This window comes from Scyliorhinus canicula, chromosome 14 (assembly GCF_902713615.1).
Source record: "Scyliorhinus canicula chromosome 14, sScyCan1.1, whole genome shotgun sequence".
In the NCBI taxonomy this organism is placed as follows: domain Eukaryota; kingdom Metazoa; phylum Chordata; class Chondrichthyes; order Carcharhiniformes; family Scyliorhinidae; genus Scyliorhinus; species Scyliorhinus canicula.
In genome coordinates this window covers 91,954,769-91,972,952 of record NC_052159.1, presented here as the reverse complement: position 1 = coordinate 91,972,952, position 18,184 = coordinate 91,954,769, and the positions used below count along the sequence as shown (strand labels likewise).

Here is an 18,184-nt window from a genome sequence, read left to right as displayed (position 1 = left end):
TTTTGCACACCAAGGCATTGTTTACTAGAAACAAAATTGCAACTGTTCCATTATTAAATTTATTACCTTTAAAAAATATATTTAACATCACCATAATATTGGCAGGTAATGATGTAACACTTCAACATTATTTCAACCTTAATTAAGAACCCATAAAAGTGAAAATACTATGAATGGTAGGATCCTAAGGAGTGCAGATGATCAGAGAATCTTGGGGTACATGTTTATGGATCCTTGAAGTAAGCGGGACAGGTAAATAAGGTGGTTAAGAAGGCAGATGGGATACTTACCTTTTATTACCTGCGGCATAGACTATAAGAATGTGAGGTTATGATGGAGCTGTATAAAATGCTGGTTAGTCCACAGCTGGAACACAGTGTGCAGTTCTGGTTGCCACCTAATAGGAAGGAAGTGATTGCATTAGAGAGGTTGCAAAGGAGATTCACCAGGATGTTGCCTGAGCTGGAGCCTTTCAGCTGTCAATAGAGACGGGATAGGCTGGGGTTGCCTTCCTTGGAGCAGATAAGGCTGAGGGAGGATCTGATATAAAATTGAGGGACATGTATAGTGTGGATAGGAAGTAACTTTTCCTCTTAGCAGAGGGGTCAATAACTTGGGGTATAGATTTAAAGTAAGGGGCAGGAGGTTTAAAGGTGATATAAGGAAAAACCTTTTCACCCAGAGAATGTTTGGAGTCTGGAACTCGCTGTCTGAAACAGTGGTAGAGTTGGGGAACCCTCACAACATTTAAGAAGTATTTTGATGGTACTTGAAATGCCATAGCTGCGGGTCGAGTGCTGGAAAAGGGGGGTGGAAATAAATAAGTGCTTGATAGCCGGTGCAGGCACAATGGGCCGAAGAGCCTCTCCATGCTGTTAAAAACACTGTCTGAATTGTATGGCAGGTTTGCAAGTAGTTTCCTTGTCATAGAGAAAATGCTGTAATCTATTATTAAGGAGGTTATAGCAGAGCACTTAGAAAATCTTAATGCAGTCAGGCAGAGTCAGCATGGTTTTGTGAAGGGGAAATCATGTTTGACTAATTTATTAGTTCTTTGAGGTAGTAACAAGCATAGTGGAAAATGGAAATCTGCAGATAGAACATAGAACAGTACAGCACAGAACAGGCCCTTCGGCCCTCAATGTTGTGCCGAGCAATGATCACCCTACTTAACCCACGTAACCCGTATACCCGTAACCCAACAATCCCCCCATTAACCTTACACTACGGGCAATTTAGCATGGCCAATCCACCTAACCCGCACATCTTTGGACTGTGGGAGGAAACCGGAGCACCCGGAGGAAACCCACGCGCACACGGGGAGGATGTGCAGACTCCGCACAGACAGTGACCCAGCCGGGAATCGAACCTGGGACCCTGGAGCTGTGAAGCATTGATGCTAACCACCATGCTACTGTGAGGTACCATGCTTGAATTTCCAAAAAGCGTTTGAAATGTGCCAGGTCAAAGGTTGCTTCATGAAATAAGCGCTCATGGTTAGGGGGCAACATATTAGCATGGATATAGGATTGGTTAGTTAATAGGAAGCAGAAAGGAAGGATAAATGGCTAATTTTCACGTTGGCAAGCTGTAACTGTGGAGTGCCACAGAGATCAGTGCTGGGGCCTAAACTATTTGCAGTCTATGTTAATGACGTGTATGAAGGGACCAAATGTACGGTTGCTAAATTTGTTAATAGCACAAAGATAAGTAGGAGAGTAAGTTGTGAAGTGGGTCGGAGGAGCCTGCAAAGAGATTATAGCTAGATTGACTGGCCAACTTTGGCAGATGGAATACAATGTGGCGAAATGTGAGTTAGTCCACTTTGGTAAGAAAATAAACAGCATTATTTAAATGGAGAGATTGTAGAACTTTGGAGTGCAGAGGGACCTGGGTGTTCTGGCTAGTAATAAAAATAATAATCTTTATTGTCACAAGTAGGCTTACATTAACACTGCAATGAAGTTACTGTGAAAAGCCCCTAGTTGCCACATTCCGGCACCTGTTCGGGTACACGGAAGGAGAATTCAGAATGTCCAAATTACCTAAGAACACGTCTTTCGGGATTAGTATGCAAGTACAGCAAGTGATTAGCAAGACAAATTGAATATTGTTGTTAATTGCAAGGGGAATGGAATATTAAAGTAGGGAGGTTTTGGTCTCTTTACTTAAGAAAATGTAAAATTGCAATAGAACCAGTTCAGAGAAGGTTCATTTGATTCATTCTCGGGATGAAGAAGTTATCTTAATGAGGAAACTTTGGATAGGCTGCACCTGTATTCTTTGAGGGTCAGAAGAATATGAGGTGCTCTTATCGAAATAAAGAAGATACTGAGAGGACTTGACTGAGTGGATATTTAAAGGATGTTCCCCCTTGTGGGCGAGACCAGAAATAGGGTATACCATAGTTTAAAAATAAGGGTCATGAAATAAGACAGCTGAGAATTTGTATCTCTTGAGGATTGTTCGTCATTGTAGGAGCGTTTTCAAGGCCTGTGTATTGAATCCGCTTTCATGTGGGGTTCTTCTCTGCCTCAACTCTGTACAGAGAGCAGCAGACACATCAACAATCTGGATAAGACGGTTTTATTTTCCCAAGCTTGAGTTTGTGTTGTTGCTCGTTTTGGGTGAGTGTGCTTAACACTCACTTGGCTCTGTTTCTCGTTCTAAGCTCTGGAGTCACCAGATGCCGTAAAGACACCGTCACAAGTTTCAAGGTCAAGTTCAAAGCAATAAAGCTGTACACCAATTAGTAAGTCCAAAACAATTAGAGTTTCTTATAACACAATTATAATAACACTCATGCACACGCTAAAGACTAACTTACTTCTACCACTAAACGACTAATACTTATCTAAGAAGGAACTGTGAGGTCAGGGAACAAGGCCTTCGTTCCGTTCTGGGCTGCAGGCTTCGGGTCACTATCGGTTGGCAAGGGTATAAGTAATGCCGGGGTCAGGTAGCAATCGTCGTTAGGCACCTACTTATTGGCGGCTTCAGTTCAATCGGCTGATGGAGAAGACAGGGGTCTCGAGGCTGGATTCAGAAGCCGGAATCAGGAGAAAGAATCAGAAGACTGAACCATGCGTGGGACCTCTCTTTTATAGGTCCCAGGGGTCCGCGCCCCTTGGGGCGGGCTTCCTCACCTGCTGGGGATCGATTGGGCCTCTTCCCAATCGATATGGTTTGAACCCCCCAATCCTAGGGCCGTTCCTTGATGGCTGGGGCGGTTCTTAGGACTCATTGTCCTGGGCTTCTCTGGCTCCATCGTGTCTGGGCTGCTATTAAAAGTATCAATTGATACTTAACTGTATCCATTGTACCTGGGACTGCCTGGTATCACCTCATTACTATGTTAACGGCTTTCCCATTTACAGCGCTGCCTGATCTCTGCAGCTGCCAGGAAACTGGTTTCTGCAATTGTTTCAATGCATAATTGCCTCTGCAAGCTGTTTGCTCTTTAACATGTCCGTTTACCCTGCACTCTTTGCAGTCTTCCATTTTGTGTCCATTTGTGGCCATCTTAGGTGGCTACAGTGTACACGAGAGATGAGATGTGGATGTTTGCCAAGATTTATCTACTAAACACTGATAGAAACACATCAATTATACAATTCCCAAATATCAATTGCCCACCCCAGTTGGACTCGATCCAATCCCTGAAGCTGTCATGTTCAAATCTATCCAATAAAATTGCGGTCAAACCATGATTGAGCCTCATTCTGTCACCTGTTGTTTACCAAAGGTTTTATGTCAATTTTAAGTTGTTTTCCCCATCCTAACATCCTGCATTGTTTATTAGGGACAGATGGCAGAACTGGCATCCTCTTTACTCCATGGATTGGTTCAAAGGGGCAGGGTATAAGAGGTGGCTTCCTTTTCACTTCATAGATTGTTCCAGAGTCTATTGGAGACTATAAGACCATACGTCATAGGAGCAGAATAAGGTCACTTGGCCCATCGAGTCTGCTCCACCATTCAATCATGGCTGATATTTTTCTCTTGCCATTAATTGCCATTCTCTTGCCGTCTCCCCATAACCCCTGATTCCCTTATTAATCAAGAACCTATCTATCTCTGTCTTAAAGACACTCCGTGATTTGGCCTCCACAGCCTTCTGTGGCAAAGTGTTCCACAGATTCACTGCCCTCTGGCTGAGGGCCACTGATAAAATGTGTATACATCCACTGTGTAATCTGCTCACCCCACATCTGTGTCTCAAAAACATGGGCAAGTTCGCTAGCCTAAATCCCATCATGTATTGTGGCCACTGCTTGTAGCTATAGTTTACATGATTCTCACTGCTATGTCCTAAAATACAGGTTTAATGGTTAATAATGATTGCCCAGTACACATTCTATAATTAATCTGAATCCTTAATAAACTAACTTATGTAAAACTACTCTAGTGGCATCCTAGCTATTCAATTTTAAGAGGTCTCATCGTTGGACACCCCCTTCAGTCTTTGAAAGTCTTTTCCCTGTAGGATGGTGGACTCTGAGATAGAAATTTGGATAGATTCTTGATTGACAGGGGAATCCAAGGCATTGAGGGTAGACGAGAAAGATGAGTAGAGGTCACAATCAAATCAGTCATCCCTGACCGTATCAAATGGTGGAGCCACCTCAAAGGCTGAATGGCCTACTCCCATTCGTATTTCATATGTTCGTAGTTTGCGCCTATCTCCAGTTTCGCTGGTTTTCTTTAGTTTTACCAATATGCAATGAAAAACATTTTTTTTGTTGATGATTGTTAATGATAATGATCTTTATTGTCACAAGTAGGTTTTACATTAACACTGCAATGAAGTTACTGTGAAAAGCCCCTAGTCGCCAAATTCCGGTGCCTGTTCGGGTACATGGAGGGAGAATTCAGAATGCCCAAACTACCTAAGAGCACGTCTTTTGGGACTTGTGAGAGGAAACCGTAGCACTTGGAGGAACCCACGCAGACACGGAGAACGCACAGACGGTGATCCAAACCGGGAATCAAACCTGGGACCCTGGCGCTGTGAAGCAGCAGTGCCGCCCACTGGGTTCTTCAAGGTCTATTTTTTTCCATTGATTGTTCTTTTGGTACTTATCCAAAAAAACTCCCAATACCCGGGGAAGAGTAAAACATTTTCACTTTTTTAATGTCTGCTCCTTATCCTTTACACCACTCTCAACTACTCAACAATTTGGAAAATGGAAAAGTAGCAAGGTTTGCTATTCAGCAATATAAAATTCAATTATTAAAGATTGGGGACTAAACTGCATCTGGGTGGCACGGTAGCACAGTTTTTAGTACAGCTGCTTCTAAGCTCCAGGGACCCAGGTTCAATTCCCGGCTTGGGTCACTGCCTGTGCGGAGTCTGCACGTTCTTCCTGTGTCTGTGTGGGTTTCCTCCGGGTGCTCCGGTTTCCTCCCACAGTCCAAAGATGTGCCGGTTAAGTAGATTGGCTATGCTAAATTGCCCTTGCTGTCCTAAAAGATTAGGTGCAGTTACTGGGTTACGGGGATGGGGTGGAGGTGTGGGTTTGGGGTAGGGTGCTCTTTCCAAGGACCGTTGCAGACTCAATGGGCCGAATGGCCTCCTTCTGCACTGTAAATTCTATGATATTGGGTGCGATTCTTTCCCAAAATGGCACTTAGTCATTTTTTGGGAATTTGGCAGGGTGTTTCCTGTCGGTTTTTTGGGGGCGATCCAGACTAATCCCCCACACATTTTTTGGGGGCTTGAGTGCTTTTCACTGGTCAAGCCCATGCTTAGAAATGTTTCCAGCAGTGCCTTCTCGACCTGTTCTCTTGCTCTTCCACCTTTGCTTTTAACGACTTACAAAGGTCCCCCAGGAGCCCCACCTCTGCCTCCAATGCCACCACCCGATCTTTGTGGTCCAACATCACCATCTCCATCTCCCAGATCTGTGACTCCTGTGCCTCCAAATACCTCTCGGCCCTCTCCATCGAGCCTTTCAGGGATGCAACCACTCCTTCGATGGCCTTCAATCGGTCTTCCTGCATTTCTTTTCTTTGTTTGTGAAACTCTTCTCTAATAAAAGCTCCATCTGGGGTTTTCCAACCTGCGTCGACCCTTCCCCTCCACCATCTTTCCGATTGATGCTGTGCCACAGATCTCTTCCAGTTGCTTGGCCAGGTCTTTCACCTTCTGCCAGGCCTGTTAACAAGCAGACATGCCACTCCCGGGGGGGTGGGGGGGGGGGGGACTTCTCCTCTACACTTTCCGGTCAACATTCCACCGTTTTCGGTAAAAAGAGCTCAATTCTATGCCTTTGAACCAGAGCTGACCTGTGTGCGACCACTCTGTGGCCGCCACTGGAAGTTCATGGCTCCCCCGTCAAACCTTCATAACACCCCTTTCATGGGCAAGGCCTTCTCAGGATCTGACTCTTGGCACTGCCAACCTGCCACTGCTGCCCTGGCACCAGAATGACCCTATGCTGCCCGGGGGACTATCAAGGCCATGCCCTGTCCCCAACCACCCGGAGGGCTCCAATGGCCTCAGGCTCCAAGTGGCCATCACGCTGGAATAATTACTGCCCGGGTGAGGCCTCCTGGCCGTTGACTCTTGGGAGCTGGGAGACTGAGGCCTCAAACAGGCCACGCATATTTAAATAAGAGAGGGCGTGATCCAGATTGCACCAGGAACAGTGGGTCGGGTCACACTTGCATGGTTTTGTGCCTGGCACAAAGCCAGTTTTGTGTGTTCCCCGCAATGCTCCCAGCACAACTGGATCGTCACAATGTGGAAAATCATGTCCATTGAGAGGTAATTTAAAAATGAGGCTACTCATGGGAAAGTAATCCGTTGCAGAAGATGCACTAGCATTTCTGGCGATCTTAGGAAATTCACTTTGAAATGCGACAAATGGCTTCTTATTTCACAGACGACTAAAAGATGTTTAGATTTTGTAAAGAACTTTCCGTTTATGGTTGAAATTACAATGGACTGATATTTATCCTGTTTATTACTGATAATTCCTCACACTTACCAGGCCAGTCTGAGAGTTTCCAATCTGTTCTTTTTATTCCAATCCATTTCAGATCCAAAGATATCCCTGCTGAGAAAGCTTTTCGGGCAGTAACTGAGAGAGTGTTTTGCATTTTTAAACTTCTTTCGTGCAGTCATCCATCTTGTACTTTAATCAATGACTTTAAATAATAGCAAAGTTTTCCCCTTCATTGAATTAAAATAAGTTCTGTTTCTAAAGGAACATAGACACAGGCTGTCTTTGAATATTTGCATTGAATGTTGTGATTGTTGCAGAGTGTCATGATACCCTCTAATATAGACAGGTTTTTTTTCCAGTAGCTTGATGGCATCTCTGCTATTCTGAAAGGCCCTTGTCTTGCCTTCGGAAATGGTCAGCTTCTCAAATGATTGCATTATCAGTGTTCCTCTTTATCAAGGGCATATTTCCCAGTAGATTGGAAGTAACATTTTTATTGGCTTTTACGTGCAGGTAGAAGCAAAAGACAAATTTTACGTAGTGTAGGAATTCGTTCATGTAATCAATGTATTGAACGTACTTCCAGCTGGAGTAGTGGGAGGTGAAAACCCTGGAAACATTTAAGAAGCACTTGAATGTTGTGAGGTAAAGTTTAGGATCTTTCTTGAAAGTTGGATGAATTTAGGTTGAAAGGTTGTTCATCTGTAGCTATCCTGTTAGTGATCTTGAGAGTAATGATGATAAAAGGAAAGAATGAAAATTGATTTGCATTGGATCTGAAATGATTCTAATGTCTTATCAATTGTTGGATTGAAATTCCAAATGAATTGATCAAATATCTAAATAAGTGAGAAGGGCAGTTGATTCTGAGGATCAAGCTCAAGAAATATAAAGTTAATTGGACAAAATATGTAGGTGGCAGAATAGTAGCAAATTAATACTGACATCTCTATAGCCTTGCATGAACAGGGAGAAAAATGGGAAGGGCTAGGGACAGAAATGCACCATCATTTGTATTGAAATAGCTAAGGATGAGATTAAGAAAGGTATAGTGTCCTAAAGGTCAACATGTCTAAGACCTGTAATAAACAAAGCAATTAGAATGTTGGACTATACAGCCAAACAGCACAGTCCAAATCAGAAATTCTGCTGGAAGTGTATAGTGCTCTATTAGATCCAAAGATGCACTTCTCCTGTTCTGTGAATTTACAGATTTTTAAAAAAATGAAACGATTCATGGGATTTAAATCCAAGTGGGATTTACATGGCTAGAACGCACTGCCAATGATGAGATAAGGGCTGCATAAAAGACTAAGATTAGAGGAATGGCATTTTTGATTGGATTTGATTTATTATTGTCACATGTATTAGTATACAGTGAAAAGTATTGTTTCTTGCATGCTGTACAAACAATGCCTACTGTATATAGGGAGGGAAGGAGAGACTTCAGAATATAATGTTACAGTTATAGCAAGGTGTAGAGAAAAGATCGACTTAATACGAGGTAGGTCCATTCAAAAGTCTGATGGCAGTAGGGAAGAAGCTGTTCTTGAGTTTGTTGGTACGTGACCTCAAACTTTGGTATCTTTTTCCTGACTGGCGAAGGTGGAAGAGAGTATATCCGGGGCGCGTGTGGTCCTTAATTATGCTGGCTGCCTTTTCTGAGGCAGCGGGAATTATAAATAGAGTCAATGAATGGGAGGCTGGTTTGCGTGATGGACTGGGTTACATTCACAACCTTTTGTAGTTTCCTGTGGTCTTGGGCAGAGCAGGCTCCATACCAAGCTGTGATACAACCAGAAAGAATGCTTTCTATGGTGCATGTGTAGAAGTTGTTGAGGGTCGTAGCTGACATGCCAAATCTCCTTAGTCTTTTGGGAAAGTAGAGTCGTTGGTGAGCTTTCTTAACTATGGCGTCGGCATGGGGGGGGCCAGGACAGGCTCTTGGTGATTTGAACACCTAAAAACTTGAAGCCTTCGAGCCTTTCTACTTCGTTCCCATTGATGTAGACAGCGGCATGTTCTCCACTACGCTTCCTGAAGTCGATGACAATCTCCTTTGTTTTGTTGACATTGAGGGAGAGATTATTGTCGTCGCACGAGTTCACCAGATTCTGTAACTCATTCCTATACTCTGTCTCGTCATTGTTGAAATCCGATCAACTACGGTGGTGTCATCAGCAAATTTGAAAATCGGGTTGGAGGGGAATTTGGCCACAGTCATAGGTGTATAAGGAATATAGTGGGGGCTGAGGACACAGCCTTGTGGGGCACCGATGTTGAGGATGATCGTGGAGGAGGTGTTGTTGCCCATCTTTACTGATTGTGGCCTGTGGGTTAGAAAGTCCAGGATCCAGTCACCGAGGGAGGAGCCGAGTTTGGAGATGAGTTTCGTAGGAATGATGGTGTTGATGGCTGAGCTGTAGTCGATAAATAGGAATCTGACATGGGTGTCTTTGTTATTTAGGTGTTCCAGGATAGAGTGCAGGGCTATGGAGATGGGGTCTGCTGTGGACCTGTTGCAGCGGTAGGCGAACTGTAGTGGATCAAGGCAATCCGGGAGGCTGGAGTTGATTCGTGTCATGACTAGCCTTTCGAAGTACTTCATGATGATGGATGTCAGAGCCACTGGACGATAGTCATTAAGGCACGCTGCATAATTTTTTTTTTTGCACAGGGATGATGGTTGTCTTCTTGAAGCAGATAGGGTCTTAGATTGTTGTAAAGATGGGTTGAAGATGTCTGCGAATACCCCTGCCAGCTGATCCACGAAAGACCTGAGTGCTCGTCCGGGTACCCCATCGGGGCCTGTGGCTTCCGTGGGTTGTCCTTCGAGAAGGCTGCTCTGACGTCTGCAATGGTGATCTCAGATGCAAGTTCTTCTGGGGTGGAGGGCTCTCTCGCGCTGACCTCTCGCTCAAAGCGGGTATCGAATGCGTTGAGCTCATCAGGGAGGGGTGCGTTGTAGCCGACGATTTTACATACCTTCATCTTGCAAATCTTGCCATAGACAGCGGGGATCCGTGTGGCTAGCCTGGGACTCGAGCTTGGCCCGGTATTGTCTTTTGGCATCTTTGATGGATTTCTTTAGGTCATATCTGGCTTTCTTGTAGAGGCCAGGGTCGCCTGACTTGAGCGCCTCAGATCTAGACTTCAGCAAGCAGTGGATATCCCTGTTCATCCAGGGTTTCTGTTTGGGAAACATGCAGATTTGCTTCTTTGGCACACAGTCTTCTACACACTTACTAATGAAGTCAGTTACTGTAGTGGCGTACTCGTTCAAGCTGGTCGCAGAGTTTTTAAATACTGACCAGTCCACTGACTCTAAGCAGTCCCATTGGAGAGAATCCGATTCCTCAGACCAACAATGCACGACTTTCTTTGACGGATTCTCCCGCTTCATGATGAACAGAGAGATCTCGGCATCCAGGTACATAAATCCCTGAAAGTTGCCACCCAGGTTAATAGGGCTGTTAACAAGGCATATGGTGTGCTAGCCTTTATAAGCAGGGGGATTGAGTTTCGGAACCACAAGGTCATGCTGCAGCTGTACATAACTCTGGTGTGGCCGCACCTGGAATACTGCATGCAGTTCTGGTCACCACATTATAGGAAGGATGTGGAAGCTTTGGAAAGGGTGCAGAGGAGATTTACTAGGATGTTGCCTGGTATGGAGGGAAGGTCTTACGAGGAAAGGCTCAGGGAATTGAGGTTGTTTTCGTTAGAGAGGAGAAGGCTGAGAGGTGACTTAATAAGAGTCAGAGGGTTAGATAGGGTGGACAGTGAGAGTCTTTTTCCTCGGATGGTGATGACCAACACGAGGGGACATAGCTTTAAATTGAGGGGTGATAGATATAGGACAGATGTCAGAGGCAGTTTCTTTAGTCAGAGAGTAGTAGGGGTGTGGAACGCCCTGCCTGCAACGGTAGTAGACTCGCCAACTTTAAGGGCATTTAAGTGGTCACTGGATAGACATATGGATGAAAATGGAATAGTGTAGGTCAGATAGGCTTCAGATGGTTTCACAGGTCGGCGCAACATCGAGGGCCGAAGGGCCCGTACTGCGCTGTAGTGTTCTATGTTCTATGTTCAGTTTTTTCTTATAAGCCGGGAACAGGAGCACAGCCTTGTGGTCAGATTTGCCAAAGTGTGGGTGGGCGATAGAGCGGTAGGCATGTTTAATATTTGTGCAGCAGTGGTCCAGGATGTTTTGGCCTCTGGTGGAACAGGTGAGGGGAGGGGTAAAGGGAGATGGATATGATGGTGGAGGAGTAGAGTCTATGTTGGACTATGAAGGTTACAAAGATGGGGAGGGGTGAAGTCATGAAGAGATTTTAATGAGGGTGCAGATTTTAAATGTGAGCTGTTGAGTAGTTAATGAAGGACAGACGTAATGATCAAGTGCGATTTTGTGTGGGACAGGATGTGGGCAGTCGAGTCTTGGATGAGCCTGATGTTTGAAGGATGCAGAATGGAAGGGCAGCATTGGAATAGTTGAGATTGAGGTGGTAGAAATATGGGTTTCAGCAGCTGATGGACTAAGGTAGGGGTTGTGTCAAGGGGATGGAAGCATAACTTGGGGCAGAATAGTAAATGGTCTGAATTGATGGCGAGGATATGGATTTTGTGGTGTGCACAAAAGATGATTGTTTCATTCTTTCTATTATTCAGCTGGATCAAATACCAAGTCATCCACGGTAGCATGATGGACAAGTAGTCTTGACAACACAGGATCAATAGAATTGTAACTGGGGATGGTCAGTCTACATGTCTGCAGGTGATGTTGTCAAAGTATAGCATAGTAGATGAGGAAGAGGAGAGGTCACATATTGCTGTGGTCACTAAGTGGCAGAAGTGGGACCAGAAGTGCAGCTTTGATTCTTTGAGTTAGGATCATCTTCACAAATTAGGGTTTCTAAAATGAGCATTTGTATGACTTGGCTGCCTGCTACGTATTGCACATAACCAGATGAGGGAAAACAATTTGAATCACATTTTATATATTGAATTGGCATATTTGAGTTATCTTAGTTGTGATCTTGTGCAATTACTTTTTGTAATCAATGTTTTCTCCCAGTTTTTATGAGCCTTGTGAGGGAACCGTAAACCAAAATAACCAATATACTGATTTTTAAAAACATTCTTGCATGGTATGTCGGTATTGTGGCAAGAACAGCATATTTTGCCCTTCCTTCATTGCCCTTGAACTGAGTGGCTTGTGAGGCTGTTTAAGAGGGCAGTTAAGTGTCGGCCACATTAGTGTCGGTCTGAAATCACTTGGCAGATTTCCTTCCTAAAAGGATATGAGTAAACAAGGTGGGTTTTTCATCGTTACCATTACTGTGATGAACTTTCAATCACCGAACTAATTAATTAATTAAATTAAAACCCACCAGCTACCATGGTGGTACTTGAACCTCTGCCCCAGAGTATAGCCTGGGCTTCTGGATTACTAGCCCAGTGACAACAGTACATCATTGTCTCCCCTAATGATCCCCAAATGAAGAAATTACTGACTAGATTCCACTTTTTGTAACTTTTACATGAATACCAATCAGAATCGATGTGAACAGATAAATTATTGTGGGAATGGACTATAAATTACAAATTAAATGTGGAAAAAAAGATGTTTTTTCCACTGGCCGCAATGCCGTGTTTTTGCACTGTCATTTGCTTCCCGCCTCATTAATGTGACTCTGAGCCTTATCACGTTGAAAGTATACAGCAAGAAGACCACTGAGGATTTAACGACAACTCCTGGCTCTTGTAGGGTGTTGTGACTAGGATGGTGGAGAGGCGCCAGAAAAGGCAGCACCTTGATGTCTGTTGCCGGGATGCCCTCTTCTAGTTGACATCTCATCTCAGCAAGGTCACATGCTGTCGAGGGTTCATTATCCTTCAAAGGTTCAGGGCAGTTTGAGTCTGATGTGTAACTATTCACTCTTATATTGATGTGTATGGGCAAAATGAGAAGAAAAGTAACACTGGTGCTCATGCTGGCCCATGATGGGAGGGCTCCAACGCCTCCTCTTCATGGTTGTGTCACTGTCTTCTGCTTGGATCTGATGTCAATGCGCAGTTCTTGTTTTTGAGGCTCTTGCTCCTCCCTTTGCTGATGCAGGCACTTCCATCACAATCTTCTCCTTCAACCCTGCTTGTAAGTGATAATGCAGGCCGTGATAAATCCAGGCTCCGTCTTCCCGATAATCTTCTCTCTGCAGCATTGCTGAGATTAAGACATGTCAAAATTAGTTTCCAAAGATCCTTTTTTTATCAGTTATTCGTCAGTGAATATGGTTTGTGGGCTTTGTTCCCATTTCGGAGAATATTTGCCCCTCCAACATGACCAATTGCCTTGACATTGCTTAGGTCTGTGCAAGGTCCGTATTAAGGTTATTTCCCCTCCACCCCCACTCCAACATTACCAATTGCCTTGAAATTGCTTAGGCCAGACGCTTGGATGTGCTGGTGTCAGCCCAGTCACTGGGAGCCTCGAGCACTGTACTCTAATGCTACATTCTTGGGAATAAACATGAAGGTAATTGTCCATTCATGAAATTAGATTATTTGAAATCCCTTGAGGCCAGGGAATCATTCAGTGCCAACTTTCTAACAACCTTCTGAAGCTTGTCCATTCATCCACTTTCTCTGGAGTTAGATTCTGGGGAATTTTCACGCTGTGAACAAGGGGTTAGTGCCACTTTGTGTGATTAGTCTTGCGTGAATAGGCATTGTTGCTTCACTTTCCTGATTCCCTGCACTGTTATTGCAAGATTGCTCATATGTCTCAGTTGTGCCACTCCCATTTGGTAGTGAACAGTTCATATGTGCCATGCAATCAGCTGTTCTCCAATCTGCCAACATAGCCCTCACCAGCAGAACTTCTCATTTTAATGTTGTACTGCACCATTGCTGCTGGTTGGAAGATGGTAGTTCTCTCATTGCCAGACCAGTTCGGTCCCTCTGTGTTCAAGTATGGAAACCCTTCCCGTCATCTTGGTGGAGCTTTATGTTCAGGTTTCCCTCCCAAACAGACCTCCCCTCCCACTTCATGTTTTCCGAGATCTTCGTGTTTCTGGTGCACATCCATGTTCTACCCCCTGAACATTTGGAAGTGGATTTATCTATGACCCATGTGACCCCCCTCTCATCCCCATCTGGAAGCCACTTACACTACTCAACATATTCTTCCCACCTCCACAGCCTCTCCCCAGTCATGTGTCTGAGTGCAACCTTCACTGCTTGTCAGGCACAGTACAGAACAAGCCCTGCAATCCCTTCTCCTGACTATGGCCAGTTTTCTAGTGTGGTCCTTGCCCTACCACCTCCCCCCTCCACAGGCCCCTTCGACCAGTTTCCCCATTTCCCAAATGCAGTCCTAACGTTTCAGCTCATGAAAAGTCAACCCCCTACTTTACCACTGGGCTTGCCTGTGACAATTCCCGAAGCCACAGCAGTGCTGCCTGCTGCGCATTCCCATGAGCGCTGCATAATGCAAGGTAGGCGAACTAACCTCAAAAGTTGCGAACTAACCTCAAACTCGCAAGTAGATTGGCAGGTGTATGTTGTTTATAATCTGTTGAGATAATTCATTCTAATTAAATGCTGACATGCCCTGATGATTCTCTGTGGTGATCATTCTGGCGAGGAGACCTTATAATGATGCAAAAATATAGAAATGACATTCCTGATGTACTCTGGCGGGTAACATGAACTGCTGGTTTTACGATGGCCTTCTATTTTTCGCTGCCACTCACCATGACACCCGCTGCGAGTGGAAAATCCTGCCCAATGGATTTGGTCCTCGAGTCATCTGCAACGGTGGCTCCACCCAAACGTTGCACTCTTGCAGAGCCACCTTTTACACAAGGTTTACCAATAATCTGAATTACACATATAATACAGACCTCTGTTTCCCAGCTGTGAATTATTTTCATACATTTGAGTATGTGTGGAACGCATTAAATGCCTCGCTCAAACATTAAAAAGGCCCTGCAGTAAGTTAGTTGGTGTTCAGGATGTTCACAAGTGCCTTTCGCAATTCTGAAACTAAATTGAGTAAAAGCTTGGGTTAGGGTGTAGGTGTGACTGCTGCTGTAATATTTTTTAAAATCCTGGTTTGAAAGACAGCCAGGCTTTGTGGCTACAAAAGGGATAATTAAAGCATCGTAGAATAACATAATTCATTCCAACCAACTATATTGTTTACCTGATTAGGGCTGATGGAAGTGTGTTTATAGAAGGAAGGTTCCCTGGGGGTAGATAATTAGAGACATTATGTTTAGCGTTAGTCAGATGATCAAAACTGTCAGTGCAATAGAGATTGTGGTTAATGGGCGGAGCCAGATGTTGAAACATTCAGGTGTTGAGTTTAGTTTAGATCTGTCTATGAACAGATGAGCAGCTTCTGAAAACACTGAGTTAAAAGATTTGACTGTGAACAAACAAAACAGGAACTTTTTGCCAAATGCGGGGAAGTTAAACAAGCTGGTTCCTGAAGGATCTCTCCTCTCTCTCTCTCTCTCTCTAAGTCTTTTGTCCAGAGGGAATTTAGAATGTGGGAGGAAACCGGAGCATCTGGACGAAACCCACGCAGACACGGGCAGACTCCGCACAGACAGTGACCCAAGCCAGGAATAGAACCTGGGACCCTGGCGTTGTGAAGCAACAGTGCTAACCACTGTGCTTCTAAGACTGTGTTGTTAATAAAGTTTGTTTTAATGCACCATACCCCTATTTGTGTGTGGAGTCACTCCTGAAGGGAAATATTCTTCCCCCTCAGTCTTACAAATTAAATAAAATATTGGGGTTTCTATCCAGTCTCCTAGCAACTGTTGGGGTCTGGTCTGGGATCGTAATCTGTTAGATGCCTGTTAAACTAACCTAAAACCACTTTGTGGAGTTTGTTTGGGATGTAGCTAAAGTTTCCAGACTGTGTATACTCAGTTGTAACAATATGAAAGTGGCAACATAATTTCACTATTTGTTTCAGTTGTTAAACCATTTATGCCTGTCTTTTGCGTTTTCTGATTAGTTGATGTGTGATTTTTGTGGGCAAGAGCCTGGCACATGTTCTTTGCTTACTGGCCTTTGCTCCCTACCATTCCCTGGCTCCCATGCACAGCCGTGCACATAACGCCTATCACCATGACATTAAAAAAGGCCATGTTTAAAGTGTCCCAACTGAGATAAAGTACTATTTCCTTCATAGCTTGGATTTTGTTTGAAGTTAATTCCAGAATTTAAGAGCTATACTTCAATGAACAGTTAGTTATCCAAATGTCCTAACGTTATGTATTTTTTTAGAGATCACTGTGGATTAACATAGCCAACAACTTAGAAAGTGCTGCAAAGACAAGTTAATTATATAAAGGGGTACCTCTGTGGTTTCTGGTCCTGGTTGACAGCAGTACCAGCAGTGGCGAACTGATACTGCTAGTCCTCCAATTGACTGGCAGCTGTTGATGTAGGATCCCTGCCTGAAAGGGATGGAAGCCTCAATGCAAGGTATTTATCTGCTGGATGGAAATGCGTGGTGTTGGGGCTTCTGGAAATGGTATCGTGGGGTTCGCTCTGGCTGGTGGGTGGCAGCATCAACCATTAAATTCAGCACAATATGTGAAGTTGTTTTCTACCAACTGTTGATTTTATGTAAAATGCAACATTGTTTAACAACTTGTTAAAACTGGTTTAGGGGCCATTTCTTTTCTCCAATAACTCATTGCACCGATCTAAGCTCTTGTTGGTTCTCACTTTGAACATAAACTGAGATCTGACATCAGGAAAAAAGTTGCTGGAAAACTCACTGATTCTTTTTGAAAACAATTTTGCAGACTTTTTCGCTTGAAAACTTCAAAATGCGAGAAAGCTTCTTTTGACTTGTAGTTAATGAGCTGCAGGCTTAACATTGTCAGAGGAGTGCCCTGAGTATTTAAGTTTCTTTTGGGTTAGGAAATTGTTAGCACATTAGTTGGCCAGATTATCTTCAATAGCTGGGTCTGTAGATGTCAGTGAAGCTTAAGGTTCAAGAATTTGACTCCGATTTATAAAATAATGGAAGATAAAATTGGGTTTTATATGGACAACTTATTTTAATTGAATAAATTAGATACTATTGTGGTTCATGCTTGCAAAATATGACAGTACTAGGTTGAATACTGGGTGATGCTTTTCCCAGAGAATATTAAACCTATGAAATAGATAGCAGGCATGTGTGTGTATTCTGCCTCTTTGTATAACTTCTAGAGAGAGCTAGACCTGTTACTGAGATCACCTTGTCACAAATGCAGTTACCCTATAAGTGGAGGCCATTGTGGTTTCCTGTGGTCTATTCTGGAAAGCCAATTGGCGAAGGATGTACAGTCTTTACTTCAGTCTGACGGGTATTTATGGAGTGTAACTTTACAAACACATCCTCCTTACTAAACCATTCAATTTTCAGTAAGTGCCTCTTTAGATGCGCAAATTAAACCCACCTAACGTCCTCTGGTATATAATGAAAATGAAATGAAAATCGCTTATTGTCACAAGTAAGCTTCAAATGAAGTTACTGCGAAAAGCCCCTAGTCGCCACATTCCGGCGCCTGTTCGGGAAGGCTGATACGGGAATTGAACCGTGCTGCTGGCCTGCCTTGGTCTGCTTTCAAAGCCAGCGATTTAGCCGTGTGCTAAATTAAACACAAGTCATATGCAATTGCTATCTTGAAGTAGTTTTCATCACTCAAAAAGGCAAGAAGAATTGTCCACATTTTCCCCAAATTGGCTGAAGCTTTATCTTTGTTTCTCAGGATATTACATAATTCCTCATAAATATGGGGGAGTGCCTGTATTGTTATCCCTCAGGCACCAAGACTATATAATAGCTGGAAGGGCCAATGGGTTTCCCTACTCTACATTTTTATAGAATTGTATTTCATTGCTTTCTGTATTGCTACACGAGTTTGAACTGGAATGTAGTTTCCATTATATAGATGTTCACAGAGTGTACTAAGTTGTTTGTAAAATACAGTGCTATTCGGGTGGCCTGATGAACTTATTTCCAAGTTAAACAGTTGACTGGACAATGGATAATTCGTGTGTCGTGAAAGACTAAACTAGAAACATGAATCCAATTTAAACTATGCTACAGTGATGAATACAGGGCACAGGGTCAGCTTCATGTATTCCCTGGCTGCTTTCTTGTTACTTGTGAATAAGTTGCCTGTTGATGGATTATGCTAGGCTATCATATGGGG

General features: G+C 43.7%; 1 protein-coding gene across 8 annotated transcripts in view; it reads left to right on the top strand.

Annotated features, from left to right (window-relative positions):
* The window catches only part of LOC119977591 (proton-coupled amino acid transporter 4-like), a 551,265-nt gene that overhangs the window by 31,805 nt on the left and 501,276 nt on the right, over positions 1-18,184 (top strand). The gene's annotated exons all lie outside the window — the stretch shown is intronic.